The sequence below is a fragment of the Cydia amplana genome, chromosome 5 (genome assembly GCF_948474715.1).
Source record: "Cydia amplana chromosome 5, ilCydAmpl1.1, whole genome shotgun sequence".
Classification (NCBI taxonomy): Eukaryota; Metazoa; Arthropoda; class Insecta; order Lepidoptera; family Tortricidae; genus Cydia; species Cydia amplana.
Window position 1 is genome coordinate 3,800,856 of NC_086073.1, and position 21,400 is coordinate 3,822,255.

Consider the following 21,400-nt stretch of genomic DNA (forward strand, 5'->3'; position numbering starts at 1 on the left):
TTTAAGCTTAGAATAAATTTAAAAGTGGAAAAATTACTGTCTTGAGGTGAGACTTGAACTCACGGCCTCTGGATCGATACTCCAGCGCTCTGCCATCTGAGCCACCAAGACCCCATCCATAGCCAGCAAATCTTTCCACCATATGGGTCAAGGGTACTATAGGTATGGGTAGGGCACCATATGGTATTTTCTATTAAATTTTGTACGGATTCTGTGACTAAATACATGTGCACTTATTTATTATGATCACACCAAGCCGGGAAAAATATTTCCCCCTCGCATCCCTCCCGTAATAGTTTCCAAGTGCAATAACAATAACACTTGGACACCTTCTGCTCCCACTAACTTCCCGACATACCTAATATTTGTTAATTCTATATGGCTAGTTATTAGGACTTGTAAAACACTTGGACTTGTAAAATAAGGAGGCTTATGTTCTGCGGTGGTAGCACGGTCGCATTTTTATCGCTTGTCACCATGCCTGTCACGTTTTTAACAAGTATGTAAGTGCGAAAGTGACTGGTATAGTGATAGGCGATAAAAATGGAACCATGCTACGCCCGTTGATTGTTCCAACTGGTTATAAAGATCTGAATTTGCTATGGATATGTTTAAGAAATATCACTTTTGATAGTGACTCGTCGATGGTCACACGGATACAAACCAACAACTCTACATAGAAGGCACACCAATACCAACGGTTGAACATTTTAAATATCTAGGGTCTATCATCAGTAGTGACGGTAAGATCGAGAAAGATATAACTCACAGAACAACCACAGGATGGATGAAGTGGAAACAGCTAACAGGCGTGATGTGCGATAAAAGGATGCCCATCCAACTAAAAGGTAAACTGTACAAAACAGCGATAAGACCAGTTATACTTTTCGGTACAGAGTGCTGGGCATCCACACAGCAACATCTGTCAAAACTCCACGCGACAGAAATGCGCATGCTACGCTGGTCAGCGGGCGTAACACTTCTAGACAAAGTTCGAAACATACACATCCGAGGCAGTTACAAAGTCGCTCCCTTTATTGACAAGGTCAAGGAACGTCGCTTGCGATGGTATGGCCATATACTCCGCCGCCCTACAGATCACATGGTAAACGTAGCGTTACGCCTACCCACCACGACGCATCGCAGCGGAAGACCCCCCGCCACCTGGCTGACGACGGTCCAGAGAGATCTGAAAGAGACCGAGATGGACGCAGCAACAGCGCAGGATAGGGTAAAACGGAAAAGACACAAGGAGAGCTGACCCCAGATGATGGGAAAAAAGCTTAGGAGAAGAAGAAGACTTTTGATAGTGACTGATCATCTAAATATTGGGCAGACCAAATCAATATTCGCGGTTGTTATAGAAGTTTCAAAAAGTAGTGATTTTTTCTGTCGGCATTGTCCTTAAGTTTTCGACCACTACTATGGTCTATGTTTACAAGTAGCCGGCTTGTAAATGTATGAATGCTTGCGAAAACTCAAAGGGAAGCAAAATGGTCCCTCCTCCCCCATGACGGCATGCTCTACTGCCGTATTCGAACTTCTAGATATTCACAAGAGACGACACGTACTAGATCCATTCTAGATACGTTATAGTTTAGATTTCAACTAGTTCTCTTTTGCACCGCAATTCGGGCAACCAATGTCACTTTTACGATAGATCGTGTTAGATATCTATTAGATGTGAATTAGATCTCTAAGTAATATCTAGTGGAAATCGTTAAAGAGTATCTCCAGAATCGCGGAAATGTCAAATTTGACAGGTTAGATCTTAAACATATCGTTATCGTATCTTGGCGATGTCTAAAATATAGATGTCTATTACAAAACCCGAATCGGGCCCTTAGTTTCCGCATATCTCCACCGTTTTCGCGTTTGAAATGTAGGAAGTTAGCTACGCATAAGAATTGCGCGTAGGCACTGTGCCTATTCGCGGGAGCGCGTCGCGGGCGCAGCCAAACACGCGAACATAAATAAAACAGCGGGTTCGATAGCCGGCTTCTTCGCTAATAGTCGTATTGACATAATTGGAGGGATCGTAATGCTTTTTAACCGCCTTCAAGAAGCGGCGGTGATTCTAAATTCAAATATTATTTTTAGTATTATTTGTGCCACTTCGTTATTTAATTTAGATTTTCTTTTTACCATTATATATTATCTGGCAATTAATTTTGCCAATAGAAAAAGGCACCAAATTCATAATAAGTATATGTAGGTATGAGATTAACCCATCGCGCCTACATTTTTCAAATTCGCCGCCAATTTCTTGACAAATTGGTATATCATGATTTTTTATGTGAATACTTTTTTGTCGGATTGAAACTAATTGAAAAATGAAAAGGAAAATTAAATGGCCAGTGTGACCAAATCCGTAATTCACTTCACTGTAATAATAATGTTACGGTGGCAAGAAAACCGAGTGTTCATATTTATACAAAAACTTATCACAAAAATATGTGTATATTGGTGTAACAGTTCGTAAAAATGCTAAGTGGATTTTATTTACAAATTCTACACCTGTAAAACCTTACTACAATATGAATCGTTGCCGAATGTCAGCAACATACACGTGCAAAAGTTGAATAATATTTACTATGAATAAACTCCGACGACTTTATTGTATACCTACAAAACACAAACTGCGTCGTATTTATTTATTTCTTGCAAAAAAATTGGCAAGCTCCTTTCAGATCACATGACGCGCCACAGACTAGAAAGATACGCTTTTAAACTGCCCGCCTTCTTGTTTTTTTATGGCGTGTGGCTCATCTTTTTTAAACGATGACGTTCTAACTCTGCCAGCATAGTTTTGCCGTCGGTCAAATTGGTAATCCTACTTCGTTACGTACTATGATTTTATCTATGACGGTAAAAATAAGTTTGTTGTTTGAGTAAGACAAAGAACAGTGTTGCAATTTTGACAGTTGATTGAACTTTACTTTTTAAAAACTTTGCACGTGCTTGTCTATTCGGGGTTCCGCCTTTTTTAAAAGCTCTTGTTTAATTGCAACGTAGGTACGTTACGTTTTCAGTTAAAATGAGTAGTTGATTATTAATTGAGGGAAAGACAAGGCGCTGTACACCGGCGATGGATTGTATATGAGACTGTGTAAGCATTGTAGTGAAACAATGTAACTCTGATATAACTTAGTGCTTATAGGTGTACCATTTTCCTGCAACTTTACCCTACATATGTATGGGTCTATGAAAAATTATTATCAGGAAAAAATAACAGTATTTGGAACTGTTGTTTTTGACAGAACAGACATTTTCGGTATTTCATGAACCTTATCGTACCTATATACCTAGGTATACATTCCGATAGTTTTGTAAACACTAGTGAATAGGAAAATGTAATAATTTTTACTCGAACCCAATACTAAACTACGTGTTTACCTTAACTCGACCTTGGTTTTAACGCTTCCCATGCAAAAACTAGCCCGGCCGTGCAATAATTGTCTATGAGTAATGCTGACTCTGCATAGAGGCCAGGAGTCCGAAATATTCTTTTAAAAATTGCTTACGCATTTTGTAAAAAGACCACAATCCTGCACAATAAATTCAGCTAAGACTTCTCCGAATTCATTGATTTTACAAACCAAGGGTTATAAATTTAAGGCTGTATTATATCTTTGGTGTGTTTTGTCTATGACCAACGGTTGCAAACAACTATTTTCAACCGTTGGTCATAGACAGCAGCACCATCGTGACCAGGAGAGCGCAACCTTCGGCGAGTTTATTTCCGTATGGGTGATTCACTTCAGTTTTTTGCCGATGGATTTATTACATGTAGTGTTGGACTAATATTACGCGATAAAAAAGGCTATTACGATAGAAGCATTAATATGGCCTTGAAATTGTTGTACATAGGTTGTACAACGAAATGAAAGCAAAGAAAAGTCAATTCTTTTGTGCTTTACGGCCCCACGATTAATTTACGACAGACAAATATGGAATTACTGGCTTTGATTACACACCTGTTTAATACGAACGTCGTGTCAATTCCAATGTTCTCTGACATCCGAACTATATTTGCATGATGTCATTTAGGTATCGTGCGTCTCGCCCGCACAAGTATAAGTACGAGCGAAATGCACGATATCTGAATTAATGTCATGTCATTCTGATATTAGTGTTCGTTCGAATTGGCCTGACAGTCATTTGATCGATTTTAGGTTAACATATTACGTTAAATATGTTCGTTCCCAAATTAAAAATGTATCGCCTACAAATAGGCGACTAAAAAGCTGTCGTCAGATATTCAAATATAGTTTGTCAAAGGACTGTCTCATTTCAACATAGACAGAGGAATCATACTGTTGTCTTACACTAGTACTAGCATCCAAAAGAAAAGGATGAGTATAGTTTTTTTTGGTTCTTATTTACTGCCAAATTGGTTTGACCAACTATAGTTATTACGATTTAGACTCAAGAGTTTTTGTCACTCGCGCGACATTTTGTTTCGGAGAGCCTAGTTTGGCTACCACCAGTTTGGCACTGACATAAACGCTATTGAGAACGTAACTTACTTTTTATACATCTCGCTCGTACTCGCGTATTAGTGCGAGCAATATGTATATACCTACAGTTAATTAAGTAGACGTGGGCGTTTATGTCAGTTTTGACACTGTCAGTGACTCATGGTACTGGTATAGGTCTCCTTTATCAAGCACCAACAGTGCGAACAACGTTCACGAAGGCTGTGCTTCGCGTAGCCACAGGGCGGACACGCCATACATCAAAAATCATTTGCGTTTATATGTGTGCGCGGCACGTCTGTACACGCGTCATTGTGTATGTGTGGGTAAGTCGCTGTACTGAGAGGACGCCAGAAGTCCGCCAGATTCATGTCGCGGCCAGTCGCGGGGCGAGGTAATGCGAGTCGGGGCGGGGTGGTGCGTGGCCGTTCTGTATGATAATATGTACTATTACTTATTCTGTGGTTTAGGTACTCGTAATTCGATTATCATCAGATATAATAGGTACTTTCGCCTGTTGCAAAGATTATCCCATTATAAGCCAAGTTCATTAACAAGGAAGTTATTTTAAGTATAATCAATAATCGCTACTTTGAACGTTGATACCTTTATAATCTCCTGTAGAAAATACGTCTTACAATACTAATATTTCTCTTCATCAAGTTACAAGTGTTTATCTACATACAAACTACAAGTGTGTATCTACATACAAACATACATTCAACATAAAATGAGTTTTAGTGTAAAAATGGAGATTTGTTTGGAATTTAAGTCTATCGAACGAGGTTTATCCAATTAGGTACATATGTAATCGGTACCCGAGGCCCCAAGGGTTATATACCTAAGTATATGAAGGCTTTGAATTCATTCTTCATCTAAATGAAGGCTTTAAATGTAACGTATTAAATATTTCAACATTTTTAATACGTAGTGATTTCATTAAGATATAAAATGACCTGTACTGTACTGTGGAAGACTTAAATATTGATTTTATTAGTGTTTTTTATCTTTTCAGCTTGGGGTTCAAGATGGCAGTTTAAAGTACAGGTAAGTACAAGTACAGATGTAGTGTATAATTATTTTCCTTCGTATTTTTACGGAAACGTACGAACGTGTCTTGCTGTTTCATCAGTCTCGGTACAAAAAGTACTGAGGTTGATTGAAGAAATGCAAATGCGAGTGTTTCCGAGAAAATACGAAGGAAAACAATTATGCACTACATCTGTACCTAAATTATTTTTTAAAGTAAATTAAAAAAAAAATTAAGCCTATATTTCTTATGACAGTTATGACAAACTCATAAAACCGTTCGCTATTAAAATTATTGTACTTGGGAATTTATTTGACAGGGATATAAAAACTATTAATAATGGTTATAAGTTTTCGCGTACTCCACCAAACACTTTCATTCATGCATTTTGATAACGTTGACAACCTACTCGTACACCACGAAATCAGCAAAAAAGGCCTCTTCCCGCCGCTAGGTCCCACCGCTGGGCATATACAGCTCCTCTCATGCGCGATAGAGCTTGGACTTTGGACTATTTATAGTACCCACGCTGGCCCAATGCGGGTTTTGGACAACACATACACCTTTGAATTTCTTCGCAGATGTATGCAAATTTCCTCACGATGTTTTCCTTCAACGAAAAGCTCTCAAAAGGCCGATTATAACCGCGCATTAACAGTTACCTACGGGGCTCTATTCTAGGATGCGGGCCCTAGTAGTAGCTAAGATGGAGCTAACGATGACACACGCTGTAGTTTTTAGTGTTTCGTACAAAACTTTGTTCACGGAATGGCTTATGGAATCACTTCGGTCTTGCAAATCGGTTAAAAATGTGTTTTTCTCAGAGACCGTTTGACGTATATAGCTAAAATTTGGAACAGTTATAGTAATTACCAACACTAACATTATTTCTAACAGCTATTACTTTATTTATTATGTTTATTTATGCCTTCAAAACGGATCTATTACTTTAATTTTACTATATTCTCTTGCTCTCTCTTGATGTCAATTATAGTGCAAAAAATTTGATTATCGTCCGCTCCCTTACATTACGAGGTGTGTGTATTGCGGTTAATTACCCACTGCGCTCCCCACATGTCTTCAACACATGTTAAGGTCACTGAACTATTTGAATTTCGATCACGTACACCAAGAAGCTGCAAGTGAGTGAATTTTTAACTAGTAACAAATGACTGAGAAGTGATAAACCGCCAGCTAAGCCTGACCCTCCTTTCCCCGTATTAGAACGCCGTACGCGGGTCAGAGCGGAGCATGAGCGTAGTATGCCAGGGGTGGAGTAACGCTGGTCGTTTCGTATTACGTTTGGCGACGCAGTTTGTTGTTAGGGGGATATTCCTCGCATAATTGGCCCCCGGCCGGTCGTAGCATTACGTCATCGTTATCGCATTGTGCGTTTGGAATGTGGTTCAGGGCTCAGCGGATAGGTTAAATAGATAAATTACTGATTTTAATAGCTATGGAACTTTGTTTTGTACAAAGTTCAAGTTGAGGATTTCGGAGGAATCGTTGCCTATTTTGTAAATAAATAGTGGACAGTTTCTTTTTTTTGTTAGATCGCCTAATTTCATTCATGCTTATATACCTATCCATGTTTCTGTATCGTTTTTTGCTTAGAACCTTAATAATCATCATCATATTAGTCGAAAGACGTCCACCGCTGGGCGTAGGTCCAGGCAGTCTCCCGCAAAGATACACTGGTCTACTACAACTACCGGTCGTGCGCTGCCGTGTGTTGGTGCACCTTGTTAGACTTAACGAAATTGTTATTAGAGCCTTTTTTTACAAATATTCGCACGTAATGCAAATATAAAAATAAAAGATAAGTGTGTTAAACTTAATCTAGTCGGTCATTGGTATTTTATGTCTAATTTTTTTTTTTGTTTTGAATCTTTTCTCTTTATGGCATTGAATGAGTTCGTATCGGTTCGTAAGAACTATTAGGTAATCTGTGGTGTAGTGTGCACTTGTCCCGCTGCCCCACGCCCCCTTTACAATGTTATTGCGCCCCCCAGAGGGCGCGCCCCACACTAAAAAAACCCTGGTCTAGAGGTTACCATCATAAGCATTTAAATCTGACTTCATTCTTCGGTCTAGTATTCTCACAACAAAGCTCTGCATTGTAGTCATATAAAACAAGTTAAGCGGCTATAAAAAGGTAATCCAGCCTAGTGCTAATTCTATGAAGCGAGTAGCGTAGGGGCGCGCGCCATTCAGTCTTTGATCAACATGACGTGTGCTTCGCTTTAGCGGGGCTAGATAAAAAAAGTTTTTTGACAGCTTTTTAAGCCTTGAGACAGAAAAATATAAACGGTTGCTCGTGAAATCCAAAAAATAGGTTATTTCTCTTCGTAAAATTTGGTTAAAAAATGTAAGGTCAATGTGGCTAATTCTGTCTTCTAGCGTTTTTCGCGAACAACGAACATAATTGATAATTTCATCCACAAAATATTGTCTCAATACTCAATATCATAACAACTGTGATGTAAATTAAATAGATTTTTGTATAAGGACATATATGGTTGTCTCCATTTCGAATGATTTGAAACACTGGGACAAGCTTTAAAGTGAATCCCGTCTAGACCTAATTCTGTATAAAATGCGCGTGTCTGGTCCTAAGTCGCAATCCATTTAGCCCGATTCTAAACACATAACCAGTGCGGTCCGAGCCAGTAGGGCTGCGAAAAAAAGGTTGTTTATGATGGGAAAAGTTGTTTTGTTAAGTTGGAGATTGCGGGACTATTCGGTGAAAATGTAAGGCCGTAAACGAATTGCGTACGTTTAGTCTAGTAGTCTGGCGTTAAATTAAACACAAGTCGTCTCCTTCACGATTTTCGTAGACATCTCTTCTAAATACCTAAAACTGGTATGGATGTGTTCCTCGTGGTCTCTAGAATACGAATTGACCGGTTTTAGTTTATGGAGAGGGGGACGTGTCGATAAAAAGGGGGGGAATGTGGGCGGCCGATCAGCATTGATATTTGTTCACATCTTGAGTCCTATGGGACCGATCGGTTCGTTTCAGGTGTCGTTTGAAAGAGTATTAAACGTGCTATTATTGCTTCATAATAACTGTAGTCATAACTGTAGTCGTTTAGAAAATATTTTAAAATATATGATTTTTTACCGTGCATGGATGGCATAAGTACTGACAAAACATGCGTCTAACTCAATAAATTATAACTTTACCGCAATTAATGTTATTACAAAATATACGAGAAATTTCATTAGCTTTCTAAAAACATAAGGTTTATTGGTGTATGGTATTATATAACCATGTAATGATGAATTTTGTTCAGCATGGGTCACTACGCACCGTCACGTAAATGGCGGGCGACCGACCTCAACTGTTCATTGTTTCTCGGGTTCTATTTTACTGATCAATTGGTGATGGATACCATTAGAAAGAATGTTAAATGTACAATAATTGGTTTCTAATAACCGTAGTCATAACTGTAGTCATTTACAAAATAATTGAAAATATATGATTTTTACCGTGCATGGACATAAGTACTGGTAAAACATGCTTCTAACTCAATAGATTATAACATTACCGCAATAAATATTTTCAAAATATACGGGAAATTTTATGAGCTATCCAAAAATATAAGTTTTATTGCTTTATAATGTTGTATAACTAAGTAATCATGAATTTTGTTCAGCATGGGTACTGTGCACCGTCACGTAAATGGAGCCCGGCCATCGTTGAGTTTTCATTATATTTCAGGTTCTATTTTTCTGATACATGGTGGATACCATTTGCAAGCATATTAAATTTTCTGTGAATACTCGATTGTTTGAAATCTGAGGCCCAAAATAACCATTTTAAAAATATTAAAGAAAATGTTAAATTTTTACCTTAGAGGTTTGCTTAGTGACTGAAATAATTTGAGAAAGAGATAATGTAGTAAATATAGCGTGAAATTTTTAGAGTAAAATCAGCAAACTATTTATTAACTTTCCAAAAATATTGTTTAGTTACCGTACAACTATAAACATATATGTAGGTATGCCAGGACCAATTTCGCCAAGCAAGCAAACACACGGCGCGGCGAGCGCCTGGTAGACCAGCAGCATTCTATTATTGTTTGACAGTACATTTTATAATGTAGGTATCCAAAATGAGAAAATATCGATATATATGATGGTTTGTTTTTTTATCACAGGAAACTTAAGTATAGTTTGACTCTTTTGACAAAAGCCCAGTTCTAGGTTCATAACATCGTTAAGTTCGTAGCTTTCATGATTGCAAAACCACTGCATATGAAGTACTTAATATCTTTGTTGTTATTTGACTCACGCGTCTAAACGTAAAACGTTTTCAAACCCACTCCGTAGTTAATAATTTAAAATCACCTTTTCAGTGAGATCTGAGGCTTGTGGCGTTAAAGAGATATTTGTCGCCGCACGCTCCAGGATGCAAAATAAGTGACTACTATTTGAGTAGCAGCGTATCTCCACATAATAACTATCCGTGAAGTCCGGTTTTAAGTATAGTAATAGTAAGATAAGGTCAATATTGAGTAAACTATCTATATTATATTTATTTACTATTTTATTTTACGGTCTAATTTATAGTTTTTGCTTACCTATTAATTCATTGGCGTTTGGCATTGTAGTTTTAGCTTGTAAGTATGACTCTATTGACAGTTATAAGATGTACTACGGTATTTAAATAACGCTCGTCTGTAACTACATGATCTTAGATCTATAATAGCGACTCATAACTTCTCTGTTCGACTGTAAGTCATACAAGAGAGTTAAGTAGCGATTGCGATATAAAAAGCTATAAGTAGAAGGCTTTATCACACGTTTAGAACCTTAAGTGCAAATTGCAGATTATTACTCATATAGATGTTAAGGTTGTTCAATTCACTTTGAGCTATAAGCTATAATACTAGCAGCTTAACATGCAATATAGCGCCCAAAACAGCTACTGTAGATCTTAAATCTTTAGATGAACCTTTTAAACACTTTTATCTCACCAGAGCCTGTAAACTGTAAACTAAGACTATAGATGTAGCTATTCTAGAGCCAGGCTGTCTTTAGGTAAGAAAATAGGTGCTAAGTGTCGCCTAATTGTTTGTTGGGATTTATATGACGGTGCGCAGTGACCCATGCTGAACAAAATTCATTATTACTTGGTTATATTACACCAATAAATCTTATGTTTTTGGAAAGATAATTAAATGTCTCGTATATTTTGTAAATACATTAATTGCGATAAAGTTATAATTTATTAAGTTAGAACCATGTTTTAGCAGTACTTATGTGCATGCACGGTAAAAAATCATGTTTTCAATTATTTTGAAAATGACTAAAGTTATGACTACAGTTATTGAAAACCAATTATAGTACGTTTAATATTCTTTCAAATGGTATCTATCACGAACTGATCAATAAAATAAAACCCGAGAAATAATGAAAAGTTGACGCCGATCTCCTGCCATTTACGTGACGGCGCTTAGTGACCCATGTTGAACAAAATTCGTAATTACTTGGTTATATAATATCATACACCAATAAAACTTATATTTTTGGAAAGCTAATGAAATTTCACGTACATTTTGTAAGAATATTATTGGAGTAAAGTTATAATTTATTGAGTTAGCCGCATATTTTATCAGTACTTATGCCATCCATGCACGGTAAAAAAATCAAATATTTTAAAATATTTTGTAAATTACTAAAGTTATGACTACGGCTATTAGAAACCATTTATTGTACGTTTAATAACCTTTCAAATGGTACCTATCAGCAATTGATCAATAAAATAGAACCCGAGAAATAATGAAAAGTTTACGTCGGTCGCCCGCCATTTACGTGACGGTGCGTAGTGACCCATGCTGAACAAAATTCGTTATTAATTGGTTATATAATATCATACGCCAATAAAACTTATGTTTTTGGTAAGCTAATGAAATGTCTCGTATATTTTGTAATAAAATAATTGCGGTATTGTTGTAATTTATTGAGTTAGGCGCATATTTAATCAGTACTTATGCCATCCATGCACGGTATAAAATCAAATATTTTAAAATATTTTGTAAACGACTACAGTTATGACTACGGTTATTATGAAACAATAATAGCACGTTTAATACTCTTTCAAACGACACCTCACACGAACCGATCGGTCCCATAGGACTCAAGATGTGAACAAATATCAATAATGGTCGGCCGCCATCTTTGCCCCCCTTTTTTTCGACCCGTCCCCCACTCCATAAACTAAAACCGGTCATTTCGTATTCTAGAGATCACGAGGAACACATCCATACCAGTTTTAGGTATTTAGAAGAGATGTCGACGACTTTTCTCGAAACAGGCCGATTTCCACCTGTCTATAGGTCTAGAATAAGCTGTGAGAATTTAGTTTGAACCTATTAGAGAAAGGTTGTTGTTGGATAGAAAAGTAATCGCTCCGGGTTAAAAAAATATTCTGGGTTAAAAAAATATTCTATCTGGTAAACAGTTTTTGGAAATTTAGAGGTGAGAATATTTGGTTAATGACAATGAGACTTTATTTTCACGGGCAATTGGTATTAGTGTATTAGTATCGAAGAGTAGTCTCTGTGTGCCATTTAAAAAATAGTAGGTATAAAACGAATAATTCCAAGAACTTATATATGAATTCTACCCAAAGAATCTGAAAGGCCTGTGCACACCGGCTGCGTGCGCGTGACGTGCACGTGTGCGTGCAGCGTTGTAGTATACAGATCCTTATGAGAGACGGCACACCGCTTGCGTGACGTGTGCGTGTGCGGCTCCAACATTTTAGCGCACGCGCACGTGCACGTCACGCACACGCAAGCCGGTGTGCACAGGCCTTTCATTATACCTATACTTAATTTTAGTTGTGCGAGTACGGCTCGATCAGTATACTCTTGCAACTCCAGGGATGTCACATGCGCGTTGTCAACTCTACCATAGGTACAGAGTTTTAACCCTACCTGATCAATCGACAAAATGTAATAACACTAATAACCCTTAAGGCGTTACGATTTAAAGTTTTCAAAACAGCCCTGCCGGCTTAAATGGCATTGCAAGCCGTCAGCCGTCAATGGGCACTTCATCCACAGCTGCCTGACACCTGAACACTTCGCCGTCGACTGCACAAAGACAACTTGCGAACTTTGGCCAACTTTCCTCGAGCGGTGATTAGCAGCACGACTTTCAGAAACTGTCGGCGCTTTGCCTAATTGACGGCTGGATTGTGCAAGTTTTTAAATAATCCAGTAACTTTGTCGCCTGAAAGTACGGGGTTCCTTTGCGTCAAATACGGTAGTTTGATAATTTATGATGTTGGCCCAATGAAAAATCCAAGTTTGTGACCTGGAGCGCCGAATACAACTATGTCAAAAATGAAAAAAAAAATGCGATTTTTTTTTAGATTTGGGAGATTATAACCCTACTAGTTTTTGATAGTCCCTTCTCAAGACGGTTGTAAAGTAGACTAAATTTAGTAGGCCTTTTGATTAGGCTCATAATTGCCGTCGTTCGGATAGGCGGATGATGTTCGGGTGCTTTTAATTACAGTAGAAGTGTTTGGTGCTGGTAATATTATGTTGGGAATAGCTGTCGAGTCCCGGAGGCGCGCCGGATTAGGCCGCCGGTGGGGTTGCAGGCTCCCGGCTCACCTTGGAGAGTAATTATAATGATCGGCGCCGGAGCCCTAGTCTGGGCCGGGACTCCTTCCTGGAGAGGCGTGCCGGGCGATGGGGTGGCGCAGCGGAGGTACGCCCACGCACTTCCGTCCCGTTTCCGCATGCGAAACACGCATAGACTAAGCTAGCCGCCTCTCGCTTGCACGTACCGTCGTGACCCCCACGCCCCCACGCACTGTAATAACCCAATTTGTAAGAACCCCCCATTTTCAAGGACGGACGTCGGTCTTTATGGCGGCGGCGACGGCGGCGTCGATTCCCCGACCTTGTTTATTTCAGTTTCTTTTTGTTTAGGAACTGGCTCGGCTTATTTTGGTACGTCTACCGGGCCAGGTCTAGGTTGTTTTGTGTCGAAGTATCGACTGTTGCCTGCGACAGTTAAGCGAGTTCCTGTGCAATTAGACATGATTTTAGTAGTAATTTTGCGTTTCAGAACCTTAGGACGAGTAAGAAGCGCTAGTCTGGGAGCTTTTGTGAACGAAAATTGAAGGCGACGTTTTCTCAGGGGTGGTACATATTTTGCATGATTTATGGAATAAGAGTGAAGCGTGCCCGTGCGAGGTCTCATTTGTTTAAGTCGTTGTAAAGTTCAAGGTCGCCGACAACACCCTTATCAAAACCCGTCCTTTAGGGTCGTCTAGACGGTTCCTCACCTCAACCCTTTAAGGGGTCCAGTCAATTTATGAATTGAGTGAAAAAAGATTCTGATGGGTTACATTTGTGGGTTATTGTGTTTCTTTTGTTAGGGATACCTTAGGATTCAGTCGTCTATTGGATAATAGATATTGAATCCATATAACTTATTTGAAAACATATAAAAAAGGAGTGTTTCCGGCTCATATTTGTAAGTATGTTTCTATTGTAAGGTGTGACTTAGGTTTCAGGCATCCATTGACTAATAATTACGTCAGACAATCTAAATGACTACTTTGTTTGTGATAAAATAACGCTAATATAATTGCGTCTGTTAGTGTCAGTGTCAAAAGTGACGTTTTTGTTTGAAGATATATCCAATAAGACATATCCAATCCATATCATATCTTTAGCAAATTTTTGACGTATTTTAAAGGACGAATTAGGCCTTTAGTTTGTTCCGGAGGCGTTATTTGCCATGCCATAACTTCTCTTGAACCTAAATTAATGAACGAAGCTAATTAGTTATTATACTTGTTATTCGTTGTGTTTTCCTTTAGAAGAGGTTCTATATTAAGTTTCAAAGCTGTAGATATACACATTATTGACATTGTTAATTCCAGTTACTTGCACCGGTATCTAAATACTTGCCTAAATTCTTAATATTGTGGCTTAGTTTATTTGTTTATATTCAATTTCTAGTATTTTTAAATAAATGTTGGCAAGGAAGCTGGTTGAATAGTGATTTTGTGACATCAGGTGAATATATAATGAAGGTGCAGTTTCCATGTTTTAAAAGAAAGGTTTGTAGTCTATTGTTAGGTTTTTATGGTTGACTAGTTATATTACTTACATTACCTTTTTTATATCTATAAGTAATTGAAGATGGAGATTTGATTAATTATGATAAAACCATAATGGACAAATCGTCAAGTGACAAGCAAAAGTCACAAAGTACCACCACAAGTTACGTACGTACGTACACCATATTAGTACGAAACGAAGGTTGATTTTTGTTTAAATATTTTATAGTAATTAGTGATTTTTGCTTGTCAATGTCACCTGACGAAATGCATTAGGGATATAGGGGATGTTAGTTAATCTGTCGGCATAGCGATTTATTACGACGACCTATGAAGCCTGGATTCGAATCCCGGTAAGGGCATTTATTTGTGTGGTGAGCACAGATATTTCGTTCCTGAGTCCTGGGTATTTTCCATGTTAAGTACATTTAAGTATTTGTTTATCATATATACGGTTGTCTAAGTACCCACAACACATGCCTTCTTGGGCTTACTGTGGGGCTTAGTCAATTTGTGTATTATTTATTTAAATAAAGTTGCAAAATTCAGTGAATTGTGCAACAGCAGAGTTTAAACGATCATTCAGCTTGCGATCACTCAATAGTACTTAAATTAAAGCTACATTACCATTTCCAAGCAAATAATTTAAGCATGATCTATACAAGGGCTGTTCATCTGAAAATCGCACGAAAGCCTGTTAAAATTTAAGTCGTAGGCATTCTAGACAGTAAACACCTGTTTCGACGCTGAGTCAACAGTCTCCCTCCCATCTAGAATCTTCCTGGGTCATTTAATCCTAAAAATATAATCCCAATCTAGGAAATGACGTGCTTGACAATTTTCCGCTTAAGAGGAAACAAGACACACACACCAACCAAAACAATTCCAATGTAATCTCAATGCGCTACTTAAAGTGACCCAAATAAGAGTCCCTAGTCAGCATTTCAATTTTCGACAGAGAAAGGTGAAAAATTAGCGCCTTTCGTCTTTATTCGATTGGTCTCAAGCCAAAATCGTCTTAAGTATTTTGAGTTCAGTCGGCCATTAGAGCGTTTTTCCTCTAGAAATCTGAAGCTCAATGTCTTTGATGTTTTAATTCAGACCGTCAGACGCGGCGGGGTAGCCCTGGGACAGCGAATTCAGAGAGTTGTTAACTTTATATAAATTTAATTGGTTTGAAATTTGTATGTCAATAATTGTTTCATGAATAAGGTACCTACATCTTTTTAGTTTTAATAAATAACGGTAAATATGAATGTTTTGCGATAAAACTGATAAAAGCGTTTTAAAAATAAAATATTAAGTTATAGTTTAGTTAGTGGGCTTCAGTAGTATAAAGAGTAAACAAACTGCATTTTTTTTTCTTTTTATTAAAGCAACGAGGCACCTGGGGAAGAACTAAATTTCCGTGGGTCTTTTAAGGTCAAATTCGTCTGTTTGCTTTGCGTTAAATCCAGGGAGTTTTCTATGACCGTAGTCCATAAATTAAATTTTATACTTTTTATGTGGAATTCTGAGCTGATTTTTTCTTAATACGGTTTCAGTTTAAATTAAAATGACCCCTGAATTTCGGCAAACTTTGGCCGGAACCTTAAAATGGGATGTAGCTGGGCTAGCTTCGTATTTAGGGCACTGTTTTTGCTCAAATTCAAAAAGTAGTATGTCTCTTGCCGACTCAGACATCTAACAGACTTTTGCATTCTAGAGTATGGGAGGCAGGCGAGGAGGCGTAGGCGGTTCTGGACTATTCGACAATTCGGAATTTGGATGTTCTGTTCATCATCGCACCCATTTTCAACTGCCTATGTGGAAAAAGGACAGCGACAATGTAGACATGTTAAAGAATACCCTTGCTCCGCCCGGATAAACCGCTCAACAAAAATATCAACTTTTTTCACTTTTTGGGCTAGGGGTGGCGTTTTCGTGGAAAAGTTGAACTAGTAATAAGCTTTTATTTGTCAAAATTAATAGAAATGTTGAACGTTCATATGCATAAAGTGGGCTCTTTAATTTAGGTATAGAGACAGTCCCTTTTCTGGATAGCATAAGAAGCACCGTCACAACAGGGCCTAGCACGACTGAGCTTTTGGGTGAAGCGCTGGAAGTTAAACATTAAGTCATACCAATTCTGTTTTTGGCGGACGAAATGTCTTGAAGAAATATACAAAATAAATCTCATCCTCTTATATAATATTAAGAAGCCTCTGTCCAACACCGAGACCGAGAAGTCATATATATTTATGCTGCTAATAATGATATCTAGTAGGCCTAGACATTCTTATAATAGATAGTTAATAAGCGGCTCTGTCTGTTAATAAACATGCTACACAAGAATAAATAAATAAATTAGGCCTTTTAGATAACGCTATTCGCCTTCATAAAACACCCAAAAAGTGCTCAATTATCCCACTCAACCTTAAAATTAACTATTAACATAAAGTACTTCAAACACCTATTTATGACCATCCTCGAAGGCGATCAAAGCGATGCTCTATCTTTTTAATATTCCTAGCTTTACCGTAGACAATTTATGGATATAACGAAATTCTACATTGTGTGCAGGGTGGAATAACTTATAACAGTATAAGCTCTGAAATCGAGGCCAGTCTTTCATAGGAAACTGGCTGGGAGCACGCGAGAAAACGCACGCAAGTCCAGTTTTCGTAGGCACTACGTACTACATGACGCCTTATCGCGCACTAAACCCGATACCATCGCTGACATCCTTCCATATTTCAGCCCCAGCATGCAATGACTCCACGCTATAACCGAATTAACCCGCAATGTATATAGTCCTACGCCTCACCAACGCTTTACTGCATATCTGCAATAACCCCCCGCTCCTGCCGCGCGTGCTAACTTACCACCGATAATACGACCTACGCAAGGATGAAGCAATAAGGGCCGGAATCACGTGAAGTTTATCACGGATAAAGTGCTTGTTATAAGGTTTCCTGGCTATGAAGGATTTCATCGCACACTGGTGCTAAGGTTTTGTTTGCCGACACGCAATCGGCTTTTGTTTTAGTATGCCAAATATTAGAATTTCAGCCGGCAAAACTAGTTTAGTAAGCTTTTCAACTTTGGTTATTAACGCTCGATAGAGGTTTATTTTACACATCTATGTTTGGTATGCGAATTCGATATTGGATCGGTCAGGTCGGAGCGAGACAAATCGACATAGAAACCGATAGCGAGGTGCCTAAAAAATGTCGATTTAGTCACGTAGATACGGAACATTTGTTCGCACTGCAAGCAGACTCGCTAACGACCTTGAAAATTCACTGTTTGAGCGCGGAAAGCGCTAGGTACGTCGCCAGAGACGTTGGCAAGCGCGAATTGATAGCGACTTGCAAGTAGACGGGGCTATTGCCCTCCCCATTCCATTGCAAGGCCACCCAGGGCCGGATTCGGAGCCTCGTAGCCATGGCAATGAGCTCGTTGCGATAGTGACTAGCTCTCCCCGCCCGCCCGTGCCCCGCGCCGCTTATTTAAAGCTCTTTTCAACAACTTCCCTCAATATCGCCCCAATCTATACCTGGATATTCGAAGGTCAAATATGCGAGCTCCTAATTTTTGGAAACGCTTTTGACATGTTTCTATGAAAACCATTACCGATCGCATTTTGCAATTAACGCATTCACTGGGGGCGTGGCCTAGGAACAAACTTGTATGACGGTGGACGCACATGTGCGTCGGGGGCAGTGAATGTGTTAACAGTTAATTTTAATAGAGAGAAAGGTCGACATCTGACGTTAATTTAATTAAACCGTTTGTAATTAAAAAGGGATTAGTTTATTACAACTAATTGGAACCGGTTAAATTCGAAGACTGTCTAGACGCTGATTTTTTTCCCCCATAAATACAAAGTACCTATACCTACATTAATTTTCCTTAAATAAAAATATTGAAAACTAAAAGTAGGTAGGTCGATGTCTTGCCTCCCGAAAGCTTTACCTTTTCGTATTTAATAAAACATAGCTGATTTGACCTGTCAGTGCGCGTTCTATTTACCTTGGTGCTTTTTATGTGTATTTAGGTAATGTATCTTTATGTACATTTTTGTTTCGGGAATACTGTAATTGAAGGAAAATATCGAATAATGTTTACGAATGTCTCGATAAATATGAAGTATGTCAAGAAGATCAGAGATTAGGTGGCTCGCCCACGGGACCCTTGTAGCGTAAACAAGTACGACTAATTTCCGACAGGCGAGTTGATAAACTTGATAATGTATCTGTCGTCAACATGTCCTTAGACAGGCATGGAAAATGGTATAGAGTAGGTTTTGTTTGACTAGAGGCTTCAGGTAATATTTAAGCTAAAGGTTGTACTTAGATAATTTATTTTAGGTTTTTTGGAACTGCTTTACTTATTGTGTCTTCTTATGCAGCAAAATCTATGTTATTCTGAACTAAGTAGTTACTTTAAATGTTCGCGTGAGTAAAGATTTTGTTTTGTACCTACACTTTAAACTGTCACACGAGACGAGGCAATGAAAAACCCATTAACATAGGTCTTATAGTCCTTTTATTTGCTTTAATTGGAGAAGTAACCGTTTAATTTTGCAAACAAATCTAAGCAACTGCTACGTAGACAAGTTATTTACAATTATAGGGTTTTTTGGGATTATTACTATTGAATTGTCCTGTAAATACTCAATACAAATGAAACTTTAAAGTTAGTGAATATATGTGACAGACAATAGGGCAACGAATAAAATGTACTTGCATGAAACTTGTCAACTTTTGTATTTTCGTTTTTTCCCTTACTCTATGGCCTACCTTCTATACCTACCACAGGGTGGCATATTAGTAAATATCTGGGTATTTTTATTTATAAAACTTTTGTGTATAAGTATGTGTTGAAATGCTGTAACTATGTACGTCTGTGTGTGCTACGTCTAGTATGATGCTCTAAGTAAGTTTACTTAGGATACGAAAATCAATATATAAACAAAAAAATGTTTCGAGCTTTAGGTAAACTAGGTTAGGTTTGTTGGCATACTACTTGTGTTAAAAATACCTTACGGGTATAATGACCCGCGTTTGCTTAACTTTTATTATTAAGTCGTGTCAAAATGTAAGTCATAGAAAAAAAAGTGAATATTATTTACAATAAAAATCAGTATACATTTAAATCTGGAAGTTTATTGGGTTTATTCCATTGAATTCTGTAAAAAATCTCCACCCATGTCTAATCGCTACTATATAAACATGAATGCAAAACGGGTTTCTTTCTAAAAATCCTAAAAGTGAAAAAATTTCTCGCAAAAAAAGGATATCTACGTTTGCTCTAGCGTGCCAAGTGCGGCCCTGTGGGATGTTCGCTGTATGCCAAGTCGCAGTTTGCTATTTGTGCGCGCCGGGCCTCCGAACTACTCTGCCCCCGCGCCCGCGCCCCGCGCCCTTCGACCATAGACAATGCTAGTTAGACGGGCCACTGTTCTAATACGGGTGAGCGAGCATTTTTAATGCAGTTCATTTTGCCGGAAGGCGTAATTTTTTGCTAAGAAAATTTGCAAGTCCAGGAAAATAGGGGAGACTTCGTTGTATTTTTCGTCTATCTTGCGCGTACTTACATGATACTTACTCATGGTACTTACTCTTAGGGTCTGAAATCATGAAACTGCTAATGGGGATCCGTAAGAAAAGTGTTAAGAGGAACCCTTATTATCTTCCCAACGCCTGTACAGTCGTCAATCAGATATATCGGAACGGCTAAGGCGCTCACAAATATCTGAACACGCCTCTATTGTCATGGTGTTCACATATTGTGAACACCTTGGCCGCTCCGATATATCTAATGGCGATTTTACTCTTTCTTGATACTCTAGTCTTATCGTTTCAACTAGAATTTATTTATAGGTGCTGGGTTAAAAATGTTAAAAAAAAAATTTGACACTAAATAAAGTCCGTACTATGTACCTATTCAGCACGGCTAGCACATGATGGGCGCGACAGTCGACAGGCGAGAAAATGCCGCGACATAGAGCTCTCTCGCGAATCGGTAGCATAAGAGCCGCGCGACAACCCGCTGTCTCGCGGACAAATGTCAAAGCGACATAATTTTGTCGTTTGACAGTTCCACGCGGGATACTCTCGAAAATCGTAGCACGAGTGTACTATGGGAGACAAAATGTCCCGCGTTTGAACGTCAAAATGAGAGAAATTGTCTTCGAGGCTAGAGGGTCGCGACAAGCGCATTTGGTCGAAGTTTTGTTGACTTTGTTGACTAAAAGAAAGATAATTTTCCATATTTTATATTTATTTCATACTACAACACTTTTTTGTTTAAGTATAATTTGAATCTTGAGTTTCATGATCATGCCATTAATATCAAAATGATTATATTTTTTCACAATAACTTGTTTGTTCTCTTAAGTTAAACGAAAATCCGATAGAAAAAAATCTAAGCCTAAGATTGTACGATCACGACCTCATCAACAAAGCAAACCGTTGGTGGCGAATTGACTGGGGGATAATTAATAGAAACATAAATAATTGATACAAAAATATTACATTGCTAATCCGCGAAACAATTACGTGCTATCAATCAGTGCTAACTCGTTATATTTACTTACACGCGTATTTTTACATGCAATTATTGTTGACAACCTATATTATGTCGCTCCTTAGATGTTTCCATTCATTGTGGGATATAAACAACACAATCCCGTCCTGAATATTGCATCAACCTTACTTATAATAAGTAATTGAAAAAGTGAATCTGTACCTAAGTACAGTCAGCAGCAATAGTTGCTAAGCGGGCGAGGTGTTCAAAATGATCTTGACG

At 38.2% G+C, this 21,400-nt stretch overlaps 1 long non-coding RNA gene across 1 annotated transcript in view; it reads left to right on the top strand.

Annotated features, from left to right (window-relative positions):
* The window catches only part of LOC134647822 (uncharacterized), a 36,296-nt gene extending 16,124 nt beyond the window's left edge, over positions 1–20,172 (top strand). Inside the window, exons 2-3 of the long non-coding RNA XR_010096859.1 lie at positions 5,494–5,525; positions 19,905–20,172. This is a non-coding gene — a long non-coding RNA (uncharacterized LOC134647822). The remainder of the gene's footprint in view (positions 1–5,493; positions 5,526–19,904) is intronic.
* Positions 20,173–21,400: the final 1,228 nt, after the last annotated feature.